Genomic DNA, 17,585 nt, shown 5'->3' on the forward strand with positions numbered 1-17,585 from the left:
GGAGCACCGTTGTAGGGCGGGGCCGAGGTGTGGGGCGGGAGTGTGGGCGTGGTTTATGGTAGAAGGGGCGGGGTGAAGGGCGGGGACCGTGGAGAGGTGGGGCCAGAGTGTAGTATACTGTGGGGGCGGGATCGTTCTGCCCTCTTGCGGTTTGTATAACCTTTTCAGATGCTGGTATCTGGCAGTGCCCGTTCAACCCTATACCTGCCAAGAAAGTCTATTGTATTGCATTGTATTCCTTGAATTTTATTCATGCCATGCCCAATATATATTTTTTTCACAAGGCAAAGCTGCTTTTTAGTTTTCTACTACAATAAATGCTGATGAAAATGAATGCAAATGAAAAAACACTGCAGATAGGTTCTAGCAATATATTTTACATTTTCTAAGAAAAAAATAAAGAATGCCCTTAAAACAGATATCAGAGGCAGAAATGCTATGTTGCATTTCTCGGAGTTGGTCAATGAAAAGAGATTCCAAAGACACTGTACTGGGAAGCTGAAAAAAAAAGTCCTGAATGACTCCTTCAATTAAGGCAACCCGTGGCAGTGCATCTAGTTTCTATAGGTTCTACCTTTTCTTGGTTTAAATGAATCCATTTATCAATCGTTCCAGGCCTTGGGAATTCATCCCTCAATGATACATACAAGATTTCTTCTGTCATGACTTCTAGGAAAAAATTGAAACAAGTAAACAAATTGGGTCTTTGCTGAGCAATTATTTTGGGCCAGCCTATTATAAATGCTTCGAGTGCTTTCCCATTTAATCCTCACAAATAACCTAGTTATATAATGTTGATTATCTTTTTCACAAATAAGTGAATAATCAAGACCACACAGGAGGAAGTTAGCCTGACTCCAGAGAACCCTTGTATACATATTATAGTGCAGTTATATAAATACTTCTGGATCCCAGGAGAGAGACTAAAGCCAGATATGAATTTGGCCTTCATCTTCATATAGGAGATACTTAAAATAAGATAGAGAGTACTCCAAGGAATACATAAACTAAAATCTGATAACTGAATCTAGGTCCATCTAGTGTAGATGTCGACAGGCTGGAGGAGAAGACCTAGAAGAAGCCTGTGAGGAGGAAGGAAACCTGCCTCTGGAAGAAAGTGTTTCAAGGAGAGAAGGGTCAACTGTGTGGTCTACTATCGGGAGACTGAATGAGAAGAGAACAGAGAAATGAGAGTTGGGGTTGGCAATAAAGAGGCCATTGTTTGGCGTGCCAAGAGCAGGGCCCACTGGGTGATGAGGACCAAGGCCTGGCTGAGTGGGTTGAGGAAATAGTGGAGGAGAGGTGGTAGAAATGTTGTGTATTGACAACTATTTTGATGGATTTGAGGTAGAGGGGATCAGATAAATTAGGTTATAGGAGACAAACCCACCTAAACACAGTTATCTCATGCTAGACAAAGGCACTATCAACATACATTGGAGAAAAAAATAACCTCTTCAACAAATGGTGCTGAGAAAACTGGAAATCCATACATAACAAGATTGAATTAAACCCCTGTCTTTTGCCCTGCACAAAATTCAACACCAAGTGGATCAAAGACCTAGGCATTTGACCAGAAACGCTATGCCTACTAGAAGAAAATGTAGGCCCAACTCTTCATCATGCCTGCTTAGGAACTGACTTCCCTAACAATATTCCTAAAGCAGAAGAAGTAAAGTCAAGAATCAATAAATGGAATGGTATTAAACTAAGAAGCTTCTTCACAGCAAAGGAAATAATCAAGAATATAAAGAGAGAGCCTACAAAATGGGAGAAAATCTTTGCCACTTGCACCCAGGTGCAGCATTAATCTTCAGAATGTACAAAGAACTAAAAAAATTTAACACCCCCAAAACAAATAACCCAATCAATAACTGGAAAAGAGGAACTGAACAGATACTTCACAGAAGAAGAAATACGGTCAATAAATATATGAAAAAAAAGTTCAACCTCTCTCAATTAGAGAAATGCAAATTAAAACTACACTGAGGAGCTGGGGCTATAGCTCAGTGGCAGAGCACTTGCCTGGATTAGATCCTTAGCACCTCATAAAAATAAACAAATATAATAAAGGCAGACTGTCCACCTACAATTACAAAAAAAAAAAAAAAAGTTCTGGGGATGCAGCGCACTCAGTGGTACAGTGTCTCTGGGTTCAATCCCCAGTATCAAACCAAACAAAAACTGAGATTCCATCTCCCTCCAATCAAAATGGCAATTATCAAGAATATAAGTAGCAGGGGCTGGGATTGTGGCTCAGTGGTAAAGCACTTGCCTAGCACGTTTGAATCACTAGGATCAATCCTTATCACCATCTATAAAATAAATAAAAGAAAGGTATTATGCCCATCTACAACTGAAAATAAAAAAAGAATATAAGAATGTTGGCGAGGGTATGGGGAAAAAAAGGTACACTCACACATTGCTGGTGGGACTGCAAATTAGCGCAACCACTATGGAAAGCAGTGTGGAGATTCCTCAGAAAACTTGGAATGGAACCATGGTTTGATTCAGTTATTTCACACTCGTTATACACCCAAAGGACTTAAATCAGCATACTACCATGACGCAGCCACATGAATGTTTATAGCAGCTCAATCCACAATAGCTAAACTATGGAACCAACCTAGGTACTCTTCAATAGATGAGTGGCTAAAGACAATGTGGTATATATAAACAATGAAATATTACTCAGCCATAAAGAAGAATGAAATTATGGCATTTGCCAGTAAATGGATGGAACTGGAGACTATCATACTAAGTGAAATAAGCCAATGTTCCCCCTAAATCAAAGGCCGAATGTCTCTGGTATGCAGATGCTAATATACAATAAGGAGGGTAGGAAAGAACAGAAGTTCATTGAATTAGACAAAGGGGAATGAAGGGCAGGGGAGGGGAATAGGAAAGACAGTGAATGAATCCGACATAACTTTCCTATGCTCACATAGGAATACGTGACCACTGCAACTCCACAACATTTACAACCACAAGAATGAGTAGTTATGTTCCATGTATGTATAATACGTCAAAATATCCTCTATTGTCATGTAAATCTAAAAAGAATAAATAAATAATATATTTTTTAAATGAGGTAATAGCTGGAGGAAGATGTGCAATCAGAGGAGGGTCTTTGTTGTGGCTATTTTGTACTCCCATGTAGGGGATTGGTTCAGTGTATTTGTCTGCTGTTGGGAATGACCCAGCAGGGAACAAAAATTTGATGCCACAGAAAAGAAAGGTGATTTAGACCTCTCCAAGACAAGACAAGTCTAGAGCACAAGCAAAAGTTTTGATTTTTGATAGTGTCAGGGACTCTTCCTGATAGTGGTTAGGGAAGAGAGCTTTGTACACTGTCCAAATTTCTGTATTTGTTAGTCCAGAAAATCTTGCAACCTTAGGGGAAAATAAATCAATCAGCAATTTGAATCAAGTGATGTTTTGTGAGGACAACATTGAACTGGATAGTATAAGGAAAACAGAAAAAAACACGAAGGTACTCTCTGAGTTTAAGGTTATTAATGATTTATTAAGATGTAAAATTTTAAAAATCAATGAATCTCCTACGCAGAAAACCAGAGCAGGCTTTTGTGACGAGCAGACTAGATAGCTTCCTGTGTCCTCACTTGCAGATCCTCTCAGTGGTCATAGCTATAAATATATAGTTCCTTTTTTTTTTTTGCATTTTGTACCAAATTCTAATTTCACATGACAGGTTTATCTTTCCCTGACTTTTGTTGTTTGTTTGTTTGTTTTTAAACAAAATTCACATTTTATTTAGATTAAAATATACAAAATTGATTTTCTTCACCAAAATAATAGCAATATTTTCTGTATTATTTCTAGATAAACTGAAAAATATTTATTTTATAGGTTTTGCTTATAAATCAAGATGATGCAGTAGATGTAGTCATGGAAAAAGAAAACAGACAAGTTGCCCATATCAACATCCTCTGATTCTGTCTTGACCATGAAGCAGAAAATGAAAGTGTAGGCTTATGAAGATGTAGGCTCAATAAAGGAACGTAAATAGCAACAACCAGATGTGGAACAACCAAGGCTAGCTCTTCCACTCAAACTTTAACTGTAACGTGTTCTTTAAGTTCTTGATAAAGACAAAATCTATACTGAAATCTGTTTGGTGGGCTCACAACTCTGGTTAATTCCCTTAATTGTCCATTACAGATTTTAACACACTTAAAACTCCTAATAGTTAAAGGTCAACAATGGGCTTCATCGTAACATTTCATAAGATGCATTCTTTTCTTATACCTCCTCAAAATTTACTTCTTCAAAATTCATAATAATGCCTAACAACTGGATCCATGGTAATAATACATTTTATAATCTAAAAGACTTAACTGAAACAATTCCAGAGTACTACTAGCAGAGGTACTTTCAATGGGGTCTTCTGGAAGAAATGTGGTACTTCCAATGGGGTCTTCTGGAAAAACAGACAAGTTTTCAAAGCATGAGAGCTCAAACAGGTGCCATGTACATAAGTAGATTACCAATGGCTAATGTATTCATGAGAGGCTGATCAACTAAATAAACATTATCGATTATGTGCCAAGCACTTTGAGACCTCTATGATCTGTAGAACTAAACATTTTGCAGAGGTATCATAAAACTAAAGAATGATTGGGTTATTTTATTTCTCAAAATTAATTGTAGAAGATACTTGTGAAGTCATTGGGTGCATCTTCATAGGATAGTTCTTCAAGATAATGCAATACCAATAATATTTGATCTTACCAGTCATTTGAACAATCCACATAATAGACACAGAAAAGGAATAAAAGAATTGAGTGAAGATGAAATCAGGACACTGAAACAGAAAAAAATCGACAAAACTTCTGAACAGGAACAAAAACATAAAGAAATAAATAATAGCAATGCTGAGAACCCCAGTGCAGAAGAAGGGGTGATGAACAAGATGAAGATATTTTGCCTTTAACCCTTGAAGAGAAGGAAAACAAAGAATATTTAAAGTATTTATTTGAAATTTTGATTCTTATGGGAAAACAAAATATACCACTGGATGGGCATGAGGCTGATGAAATCCCAGAAGTTCTCTTCACTCCTGATAACTTTCAGGCCCTGTTGGAGTGCCAGATAAATTCTGGTGAAGAGGTCCTGAGAAAACGCTTTGAGACCACAGCAGTTAACACATTGTTCTGTTCAAAAACACAGCTAGAAGCAGATGCTGCAGATCTGTGAGAGTTGCTTTTGGGAAGAAATCCTCAGGGAAGTGAGAGACTTGCACTTCTTTTCCATTATCACTGACGAAGTGGTGGACATAGCAGGGGAGGAGCACCTTCCCGTGTTGGTGAGGTTTGTAGATGAATCTCAAACCTGAGAGAGGAATTTGTGGGCTTCCTGCTTTATGAAGCTGATGCAGAAATTTTGGCTGTGAAATTTCACACTACCATAACTGAGAAGTGGGGACTAAATATGGAGTATTGTTGTGGCCAGGCTTACATTTTGTCTAGCGGATTCTCTTCCAAAATGAAAGTTGTTGCTTCTAGACTTTTAGAGAAATATCCCCAAGCTATCTACACCCTCTGGTCTTCCCGTGCCTTAAATCATTGGCAGAATCAGTGCCTGTGTTTAGGGTGTCTATTGCATTAGGAACAATTAAGGAAGTTTATTCTTTTTTCCATCGATCATCACAACTGCTATTAGAATTTGACAATGTAATTTCTCTTCTTTTTCAGAACAGTGAAGAAATGGGTAAAGAACTGAAGGAAATTTACCATTCTCAGGGGTCAGGCAGGCATGATGCTTTTGAAATTTTGGAGGATCTCCTGCAAGCACTTGTTTTAGGTTTAGATGGAATGAATAGTGACACAAATGTTAGATGGAATAGTTGTATAACTGGTTGAGCATTTGTACTCTGTAGTACAGTAATAGATTTTGATTTCATTGTTACCACTGTTGTTCTCAAAAATGTCTTATCTTTTACAATGTCTTATCTTTTACAAATAAGATGTCTTATTTGCCATCAGCAGCTTAACTGCAGTATTGCATTCACTCAATAAAGTAATGGAAAATATTGAAGTTTATCATGAGTTTTGGTTTGAGGAAGCAACAAATTTGGCAACAAAACTTGATATTCAGATGAAACTCCCTGGGAAATTTCGTAGGGCTCAGCAGGGTAACTTGAAATCTCAACTAACCTCTGAAAGTCACTATAAAGAAACCTCAGTGTTCCAACAGTGGAGGACATCATTGAGGGTATTAAAGATATATATTCAGAACAGCACCTCAAAGGTCTTAAATGCTTATCTCTGGTACCCTCAGTCATAGGACAGCTCAAATTCAATACATCAGAGGAGCACCAAGCTGACATATACAGAAGTGACTTGCCTAATCCTGAAACGCTTTCAGCAGAGCTTCACTGTTGGAGAATCAAATGGAAACACTGAGGGAAAGATATAGAGCTTCCATCCACCATTTATGAAGACCTCCATTTGCCTGATATCAAGTTTTTTTCCTAATGTATATGCCTTGCTGAAGGTCCTGTGTGTTCTTCTTGTAATGAAGATTGATAATGAATGCTATGAAAGTGGACAAAAGCATTCTAAAGCATACTTGAGGAACACTTTGACAGACCAAAGTTCAAGTAACTTGGCTTTGCTTAACATAAATTTTGATATAAAACATGATCTGGATTTAATGGTAGACACATACATCAAACTATATACAACTAAGTCAGAGCTTCCTACAGATAATTCAGAAACTTTGTTGAAAATACCTAAAAGACTTTTAAAATGGACTTTCTCTTATATTTGATATTTGGAAGAGAAGCCATAAGGTATACGCAGGTCACTTGTTACTGAACGTCTTTACCTACAGGCCTCTCATGAATACATTAGCCTTCGGTAATCTGCCTGTATACATGGCACCTGTTTGAGCTCTCATGCTTTGAAGTCTTTTGTTGTTTTTTTGTACCAGGGATTGAATCCAGGGGTGCTTAACCACTAGGCCATACCCTCAGCCCTTTTTTATATTATTTAGAGACAGGTCTCACTAAGTTGCTTAGGGCCTCTCTAAATTGCTGAGGCTGGTTTTGAACTTGCAGTCCTCCTGCCTCAGCCTCTTGATCCACTGGGATTACAGGCATTCACCACCACACCCGGCTTCCCTGACTGCTTATAGATTTGCATTCTTTTCTTCTTACACTGAAAATTCTGATTACTTAGAATATCAACAAGTACATTTGTTCCCTTTATCTTGCAACAATCATGTAGTTTCAGATGAGTATTACCACTACTAAATCTACTAAGTGAACCTTAAGATCTGTTCACAGTTCTTTTTGTCCTTAGGATGTATCCTGTACAGGATGGGCAGTCCAAATATCGTGTTTAAATGTTTTTTTTTTTTTTGATACTGGTCTTCTCTTTACATAGCTAGGGAACCAATTTGATAAGCAGCTCAGTTCTTTTGATTATGCTTTTGTTTGATTTCAGTAATTTATCTTTTTTGTTGTTGTTTTCTTTTTTACTTACCTTTAAAATAAATAAAAATATATCACATATATAAAGTCAAAACTATACAACAAGGTATCATTTTGTTTTTAAGTTATTGAGAATCAGAACCAGTGCCTCACTCACGCCAGGCAAGTGCACTATCGCTGAGCCCCAGCCCCAAAAGCCCCACAAGATACTATGTTTAAAGAAGTCTTGCTCCTAAACTCATTCTCTCCACACCACTTAAGCTAATTCTCTATGAGTAACCATTTTTATTCATTTCTGGCTCATTCTGTTAGACTTCTTTTTTCAAAAAAATTTTTTTTAAATATACATATGAATTCTTATTTTTCTTACAAAAATGTAGCATAGCCAGGCTCAGTGGTGCATACCTACAATCCCAGTGACTCAGGAGGCTGGAGCAAGTGGATTAAAAGTTTAAGACTAGCCTGGGTAACCTGTCTCAAAAAAAATAAAAAATCGTGGGGATGTAGCTCAGTGGCCCTGGGTTCAATTTGCCATACTAAAGAGATGAGGGGGAAAAGTAGCATGTTGTGTTAATTTTCTAGTGATGCTGTAATAAAGTACCATAAACCAGGTACTTTATTCTAAGTACCTGGTTTCTTCTAAGAACAGAAGACATTGATCCCCATAACTTATGGGGCCAGAAGTCCAAAACCAAGGTGTCAGCAATATGATTTCTTCCTGGAGGCTTAGAAAGAAGATCTGTGCCATGTTTGTCTCCCAGCTTCTGAAGATTGCCAACAATCCTAGATGTTACTTGGCTTGTGGAGCAATCACTGCAATCTCTGTCTCCATTTTTGTATGACTTCTCTTTGTGTGTCTTTCTGTCCATATTTTCTTCTTCTTATAATGATACCTTTATTATCCAATATGAATTTAACTTGATTATGCCTGCCATTAAGGTCACCCTTACAGGTATCAGGGGTTAGGTCTTCAGCATAGTTCTTTGGGGGACACAATTCAACCAAGAGCACTTATTATATATAATACGCCACACCTTACATTTTTTATTTAACAATGTATCCTGGAGCTCATTTACTATCTTTCACAGAACTTTTCCTCAATTTTTTTTAAAAAACAGAAGTGTAATATTCTTTTTTTTTTTCAATTAGTTTTCTAATAGATGTTTGGGCTATTTCCAACCATTTGCTGTTGCAATTCATAAGTATTTTATATTTGGAAAAATTTGTCTTTAGTGGAATTGCCAGTCAAAGGATGGCTGTAAATGCAACAGGTCAGATGCTGCTAAACTCCTCTCCATAGGTGTTGAACTATTTAAAAAAAAAAATTAAGGTAGGAAATTTTTCTCTTTTTTTCCATATTTTTTATTGGTACATTATAGTTGTACATAATGATGGTACTTGTTGTTACATATTCGTGCATGTACACAATATAGCAATGTAATTTGGCTCATATCACTCCTCAGTCCTTCCCTCTCCCTTCCCACCTCCTCCCCCTTGCTCCCTTTCTTCTACTCATCTCTCTTCAATTTTCATGGGATCCCCAACCCTCCACCTTTCTTTTCCTTTTCCTCTCTAGCTTCCACATATGACAGAAAACATATGACTCTTTACTTTTTGAGTTTAACTTATTTCATTTAATATAATGGTCTCTAGTTCCAACCATTTTCCTGCAAATGACATAATTTTATTTATTTATTTATTTATTTATTTATTCATTTTGGCTGAATAAAACTCCATTGTGTATGTATGCTATGTTTTCTTTATCCATTCACCTATTGATGGACACTTAGGTTGGTTCCATAGTTTGACTATTGTGAATTGTGTTGCTATAAACATGGGTATGCACATATCTCTGTAATAAGATGATTTTAATTCTTTATGATAAATACCACGGAGTGGTACAGCTGAATCATATGGTGATTCCATGCCTAGTCTTATGAGGAACTTCTATACTAATTTCCATAGTGGTTGTACTAATTTACAATCCCATAAACTGTGTCAAAGTGTTCCTTTTTCTCCACATTCTCTCCAACATGTATTACTATGTATTCTTAATGAATTTTTGTTTTCTTGTGAGTTTCATTTTTCACATTTATTGTATTGGTCAGCTTTTCATTGCTGTGAACAAAATACCTGTCAAGAATAACTTCGAGGAGGAAAAGTTTATTTTGACTCATGGTTTCAGAGGTCTCAGTTCATGATCAGTTGACTTCATTGCTCTGGGTCTGAGGTGAAGCAGAATAACCTGGTAGAAGGGCATGGTAGAGGAAAATTGCTCAGTTTATGGCAGCCAGGAAGGAGAGAGAGAGAGAGAGAGAGAGAGAGAGAGAGAGAGAGAGAGAGAGACAGAGTGTGTGTGTCTGGGGACGTAATTACAGTCTCTGAAGCCATGCCCTCCAGCCACACCTGCCTCCCTACAGTAGTCCATTCAAAGTATTAACCCAACAAATGGTTATAGTTCTCATCATTCAAATTTTCTCACTTGTGAACATTGTTGCATTGCCTAACACATGAACTCTTTGGGGAAGATTCCTAGATCCAAGCCATAATATTTACATATCTAGATTGTTTGGATTACATTCTGGTATCCATTGTGAAATATTGATCCAATTTTACTTTTTCCCAAATGGTTATCCCAACAACATTTATTAAAAAGAACATATGTTCATTTATCATTTTTGGTGTCATTGAACTTATCACATATAATTGTTTTACTTCTGAATTTTCTAGTCTATCATTCTTTGTGTCTATGTATTGATGAATGCATACATTTTTAAATTATAGGGATTTTATAAATGTTCTAATAGTTTATAAGACTAGTTCCTCTCATTGTTCTGCTTTTCCAGGTTTTACTACTTTTCCTGTTTGATCATATTTCATAAGAACTTCATAATCCATAGTCAACTTCAGGGGAAAAAATGGACACTTTTGATTAGATTCTCATTAAATTTATTTGTTAACTTGGAAATATTTAACATGTATGTATGAGGTACAGTTGTTCTATTGATAAGCAAGGCATGCCTTGTACATTTGTTTAAATCTACTTTTGCATTTTTCAAATAGTAAACATTTCATTTTATTATTAAATTTTAAAAATCTTTTTTATTGCAGCTATAAGTGTGTTTTCTCCTTCCCTTATATCTTCTATCTGGTTATTCTTTGACTACATTAAGACAATTGTTTTTTATTTATTAAATTGTTATATTGTTATTCTATAAATTGTTATTAAATAAATTGTCTTAATTATGGTATTATTTTTATAATAATTCTTTTAGGGTTATATATTATCTGCAAATGGAGATCATGTTATCTTTTTCTATCCAATTCCATTCTTACATTCTAGACAGAAAGAAGGCTGTCAAACTTTGGGCAGCCCTGAGATTGGATCATGAGACAAGGATTGGTTAGAGGGGGTAAATTATTTGGAAAGTGATCTCAGGAAGCCAAATAAATGATAGAGAAGGAAAAGGAGATAGTAAAGGGGGAAAAAATCAATAAAGAGAGGGGTGGGCAACTAGGGCTCACTCTAGCCTCAGATCTTCTGGGGAATCTTACAGAACATTCCTCATAACAGTCCCCCTAAGAGATGGGAAGCTGAACGATTTACCTGTCAAATTCCAAGCCTCCTTGATCAAAGGTTGCTGTGGGGACATTAAACACAGCATTTACAGGCTGTTCCACACATGACCAAACAGGCACCTAGGGAAAGCTGTTAGATCAAGAAGTAGGGAAAGAAGCTTGGGTACAGGTGGAGGCAGGACACCTATAGTGTCTGCTAAAAAAGCAGAGAGCAAAAGGAGTGTGACAGCTAATCTGTCCCCCTTGCAAAGCTTTCCTAGGAGTTCTCCCCAGTGTCTTCCACTTAGATATCATTAACTGTAGCTGAGTCACATGGCCACTCCTAGCTCAAGGCATCCTGAAAATATCTCTAGATTGTAAGGAGGATGAATGGGTGCCAGCATTGCCTATTGGTCTTTTTAATTGTTCTTATGTTCCTTGGCTTGGTCTTTAAGTATAAGCCTGTTTTTCCTCTGATCAAGTCTACTTTTCACTAAAACATTATTTGAAAATAATAGTTTATTTTATAGCCAATTTTACTCCCCATCAGTGTATTTCTTACCAATCCTTACTTATTTTTTTGATTTTTTATCTGTCATTGTCTCCTTCTATTTATGTTTCTTTGTCTTTTTTTTTTTCATGTATCTCCTGTAATTCTTATGAATGTTGATGCTCTGTTATTTAGTGTATAGAATTTATAACTTGGATCTTCATTGTGGATGGTAACTGTTCTTTTGGGTTTGTTTTTTGTCTGTTGTTTGCTCTGAATGTCCCCTTATCTGAATAGATCTGGTAATTAACTGATGACCCTTTTTATCTGCATATATCTTTTCTTTTTTTTTTTTTTAGAGAGAGAGAATTTTTTAATATTTATTTTTTAGTTTTTGGTGGACACAACATCTTTATTTTATTTTAATGTGGTGCTGAGGATAGAACCCAGCACCCCGCGCATGCCAGGCGAGCATGCTACCGCTTGAGCCACATCCCCAGCCCCTTATCTGCATATTTCTGGCACACCTTTTCCAACCACCTCAACATTTTAAAATCACTTTGCTTGGCCTGTCTCTCATATGGAGCGTATTATTGAACATTGCTTCATGACCAATGTGTTTGTCAAGTCATGGCCTTGACTTAAGTATAATTTTAAATCAAAAATTATACATCTGGCTTACTGTCAATTTTTTTGAAAAACAAACAATTCCATATGTACTGTCACCAATCCCTGACTTTCCCTTAGCTCCTCAAACCTGCCTTGGAGCTGAAGTATCCAGTAGGAGGGTAGTGAGTGCAGCAGGGAGGTAGGTCAAGGAAAGTGAAAGAAGAAACTGTAGCCATTTTCTCTACTGCTGGTTACTGTTTTTGATCCAGGAATGAAGAAAAGCTTTCAAATCAGATATGATGGTTTCGATTTGGGCAACACTGACTTTTCAATACCTGAAAACAAGTAATACCCAAAGTAACCAGAAAAAGTATGAGCTCCATCAAAGATATTATCTAGGGACAGGAAAGAGATGGCCAACTAATGAAGCTTAAAGAACCATCAGGAGGAGGGGAAAAAAAGGGCTATTTTCCAATTATAACCAAATAAGCTTAGTCCAATTAATGAATCTGTTACATAGTGTTGTTAAGTAGTGACTTGAAGTGTTTTACTGAAGGATCAATCCAACAAGAGAACAAAATAATATGCTGAAATGGGTGACATTGTTCTAGAGAGTTATGCAAAAATCAGATATATTCTTATGCCTGGGCACTGGGTTTGTTTTTTAGAATAAGCCTTAATTTTCAACAAAATATTTGTATTACTCTTGCATATACACAAATAAATGAATGATTTTGTCGTGCCTTCCAGAATTCACCATTATAAATTGTCAGGGCAGTAATAAATTGCTTTATACTGACTTTTGAGAACAGACTACAAGTTAATCAATATTACTTACATATGAGGCAATAACCCTCTCTGCAATTTTCTCTCTCAAATAAGGACAATAGAGCTCCTCTATCAACCTTTTACTCACTGTTTCCATACAAGGCATTTAATTGTTTAAGCCAAACTTTATATTTCTGAACACTAAAAAGAGAAAGTAATTTAGAGAGTTACCACTCTTTCAACTTTGATTTTATAGATCCTTGGTAAAGTCGGAGTTTTCTAACCAGACACTCTAACAGACTAAAGGTCCCCCCGGGGTGGGCCAAAGAGATTTATTGTTCAATAACAACTACAACAGCCACAGCAACAATAGGGAATCTTTGCTCCAAAAGTAGCTGAAAAAACAGTTTGAAGGCAGGTCTGCACAAAAGGGAAAAAATGCAAATATTTATTTAAAAAATAATAATCTCTACCATCTCATTGTCTATACTGTGCAAACATTTTTATCAGTGTTAATAAATCATATTTGGTATAAATAAATATATTAAGTCTGAGGGCCTTTGTTAGTAAACATTCTAAGCTCAAATAGCTAGCACAGGGTAAAGCCAAAAATCAAGCCCAAATGTGATTTTATGGTTAATACTTATTTTTCTCAACTACAAAACCACCAAGTCTATTTTCCTTCTTTCGAAAAATAATAATTCACTGGAAACCAGTAGAAATCAAAGAAGACAATAAATTGTGTTTGAAGGTTGTTGGTTACTCTTTTCTGTTAGTTCCAAGTTTATATTCCTCAGATCAGACTTAGAAAAATGAAAAATCTTCAGGGTGGATGATAGTTTTATGAGTACATCACTCAATTCCAATAGAGTACTTTTCGTATATGATGAACATGAACCCATCGTTTCAAAATTAATTTCAGAAAAGTTATTGTAGGGTCATTTTATTTTATAGTTAGATAGAAAATTAAACTTATATATCATCTATATTGTTCCCTGGATTTAGGGGAAATTTCTCAGAAACGTCTAACTCTTACGTACCAAAGAATTTTCCAATTAAATATTTATTCTTGTTTGAGAATGTTAAATCAAAACCAGATCTGTATAAAAATGTAGAAGTTAAGAAATCATATATCAAGGAAATTACAAAACACTAGAGAGCTGTAGGGACTTCAGTAATGAAGGAAATTTTTTATAATTATTGTTTATTTATATGAGTGGCTATACTAGCTGCTTCTCCTTTTAAGAAAGAAATGTTTATTGTCAGACAACCTTATTCTCACTTTGCTTAGGAGCCTGTGCAAGAACACCTTAATCTCATCCAGTTGTTGTTCCCACAAAGTATCCTCATCAGTGGGAGCTATAGATGGGTCTTGAGTAGGGACACAATGCACAGGCAAGGAGCCCACCTGCCTGCCTTCAGACTGGCCCGTGACCTCAGGTTGTGTAGCAGTGAATTCAGGAGCTGGAGCATTCCATTCATCCTGAAATTCCTCCTTGGTATGAGTTTCTTTTGATGAGGAAAAAAACAATCAATTATTTTTAAAATCACTGCTTTTGGATTTTTGTTACATATAAACTCAGATAATGCTTACAGATACTGTTCGTTTAATACTAACTAGGTCTATAAAATACAACAGAAAGTAAACATATAGTGATGGACATAATTTGGAGCCCAGAAACATTATAGGGCTTACTGCCATTGGTAGGAAATCAGCAATTATGAGTTTTGTTCACCAGGGAAAGACTGCAGATACCAAAACAGGTTGCTGAGACAGAGAATCAAGAGAAGGAAAGTGGAAGTGGATGTCCCACCTGATTTGGACATGCAAGGCGCCAGTATAGATACATTACTCAGGAGGTGTTATAGATGAGTCTGAGGAAAGTACCTGGTAAAAACCTATTATGGTTTGGAAATGAGGTACCCCCAACTAAAGCTCCTGTGTTAATGAAGGAAGGGAAATAGTTAGGTTAGCTGTAACCTAACTAGTGGATTAATCCTCTTGATGGATTAGTATTTTGAATGGACTAATGAGGTAGCTGGAGGAAGTAGATCACTGGGGGCTGCCTGTGGGTCCCTGACTGTTTTCTCCTCTCTCTCTCCTTCCTGGATACCATGAGATGAGCAGCTTTCCTCCGCAACATCCTTCTGCCATGATACTTTGCCTCATTTGGGCCCAGAGTCTTGGACTCAGACAACTATGGACTGAACCTCTGAAACTGTGAGCTCAAAATATACTTTTCCTCCTCTAGGTTGTTCTGGTCATGTAGTTTGGTCATAGTGACAAAAAGCTGACTAACGCAAAACCTTAGTGGAATCAACAGGAAAGGTTTTGGTATTGTTACAAATATGTAAATACGAGCATGTGTTTGACCTGGCTGCTGGTCAGTGTAAATGAATGAGAGATAATGAAAGGTTCCTGTTTGTTTACTTCCTCTCCCTATCAATATTTCTGCAAGGACTGGTTTTTAATATGGGAGGAAATGGTGTTCACTGTCTTGGCAGAGTTTGAAACTGTAGCTATCAGAGATCTATAGCAGAATTGCTGTTTTTCTCCTTTAAGACTGTCACATAATGGGAGGAGAGGCTAATTAGATAAATGTGTAAAGAATAGAGGTTTTCAGTATAGACTAAATATTATACAGATTGAGTACCCCATCTGAAAACCCAAAACATGAAATACTCCAAAAAATTTCAGATTTCAGATTTTTTTTTTTTAAGGGATGCTCAACTGGTAAAGTCTATGCAAATATTCCCAAATCTGAAAAACTCCAAATCTGAAAGACTTCTGGTCCCAAGCATTTTGGATAAGGGATACTCAACCTATGTTTTAGAAAGTGGACTGATAAATACTGACTCGATGCATTCAAATTGAGACTGCCTCCTTTCTTCCTCCTCCACTCCCTCCTCCTCTTCCTCTTCTTTTTCTTCCTCCTCCTACTCGTCCCTCTCTTCATTAAAACTTTATAGTTATGCATAGTAATTGGGTTCATTTTGACAAACTCACACATGCATGCAATTCTACTTCAGTTCATGATTCTTCCCTTTCCCTCCCATCTTCCTTCCCCTCTCCCATTCTCATTCCTCTAGTCTACTTGACTTCCTTTCACTCATCTATTAATTTATATTTGATTGGTTCTTTATGTTATCCTATCCTTCCCCCCACTCCTTTATTTTTCTCTAGCTTCCACATATGAGAAAAAAACATTTGAACTGGGAGTTTCTGAGTTTGGCTTATTTCACTTAGTATAATCTTCCTTCTTCTTAACATGAAGTATTTACCAAAACTGACCTTATATTTAGGCCACAAACCCCTCAATAAATGCCAAAAGGCAGGAAAAATACTTATAATTTTCTGATCACAAAGCATATCAACTGAAAATAAAAAATACTATTTTAAAACTCTAGAGTCAAAGAGAATGTCAAAAACTAAAATTATAGTTTAATTTGGAAACATTGATAACATTACATACTAGTATTCATGGGATATATCTAAATCAATGCTCAGAAGAAATTAATCACTTTTCAATAATTATGTTAACAAAATAATAAGTGAATTAACCACCCAGCTCAAAAATAATAAGGAAAAAAAAATCAACAACCAAAAAGGAACTATGAGCTCCAGAGCTTCACAGTTAAAAAGTAGAGAAGAAAAAATATATTAAGAAATGTGAAAGAAAATAGTAAAACAAAAGTTAAAAATGATGGTCCCAATGAAGGTAAACTACTAGTTAACCTGATCAAGAATTAAAATTAAGACAGAATAAATATATATAATCAAAAATACAAAGGAAAATAATGGAATCATAGGACACGATTTTGCTCAATCATCTGTAAATAAATTCTAATGTCCACATGAAATAAATAATTTTTCTAGGAAAGTCCAACTTACTAAAATTGATAAATTAAAAATCTAAATATAAGCTATTAAAAACCCAAGAAAAGGTTGTCAAAGAGGTAGAGTCCCAAAGAATATCCAATTTAGAGGGCTTCACAGGCTAATCTTACCAGATCTTTATGAGATAAATAGGCTCTGGTGCTTTTTAAATTTTTCCAGAGCAGAAGCAAAAGAGGAAAACTTCCAAATTATAATAAAGCAACATATTCTTGTTAACCAATACTGACAGCAATAGCAAAAAAGATAGAAAATTATTGACAAAAATCACTTCCCAATATTGATGCAAAAAAATGTTTACTAAAGTTTTAGCAAACTAAATGCAGCAGCACCTTAAAAGAATTGAGAAAATGTGTCATCATCCCCGGCCCAGGATCTGCACAATGATTTAGCACTGTGATAAATGGTTGGTGAGGCCAACTGGCTTACTCAGCATCTATTACAGTCTTTTTAGTGTACCATGCTATGCTATAGAGGTGGGAATGTTCAGGATCTTTATTTCCCAGGTTCCCTTGCTGCTGGGGTCCTCAATGTAAATTCTATTTGTCAATCAAATCTATGTACTTGTGTAAAACTTGATTTCAGAACTCAGCTAAATACAGCAGGAGATAGCAACTGGGGTATCTATTTTGCTGGGGGTTGGGGTAGCAGACAAGGTAAGATTCTGGAGCTGACAGTTCTTGCCTTGGTTTCCTAATCCAGGGGTGACAGATAAGAAGGTGTGTTTCTGAAACTAATAATTGTGGTGGCAGGTTCTGGTTCTCATATCACATAAAGATGGTGTGCTTAGAAGCAAGTAGATGGGAGCA

General features: G+C 36.2%; 1 pseudogene; it reads left to right on the forward strand.

The window, feature by feature from the left end:
* Positions 1-4,571: 4,571 nt before the first annotated feature.
* LOC139705903 (52 kDa repressor of the inhibitor of the protein kinase-like) lies at positions 4,572-6,792 on the forward strand (annotated as a pseudogene).
* The last annotated feature ends 10,793 nt before the right edge of the window (positions 6,793-17,585 follow it).

This window comes from Marmota flaviventris, chromosome 5 (genome assembly GCF_047511675.1).
Source record: "Marmota flaviventris isolate mMarFla1 chromosome 5, mMarFla1.hap1, whole genome shotgun sequence".
Classification (NCBI taxonomy): Eukaryota; Metazoa; Chordata; class Mammalia; order Rodentia; family Sciuridae; genus Marmota; species Marmota flaviventris.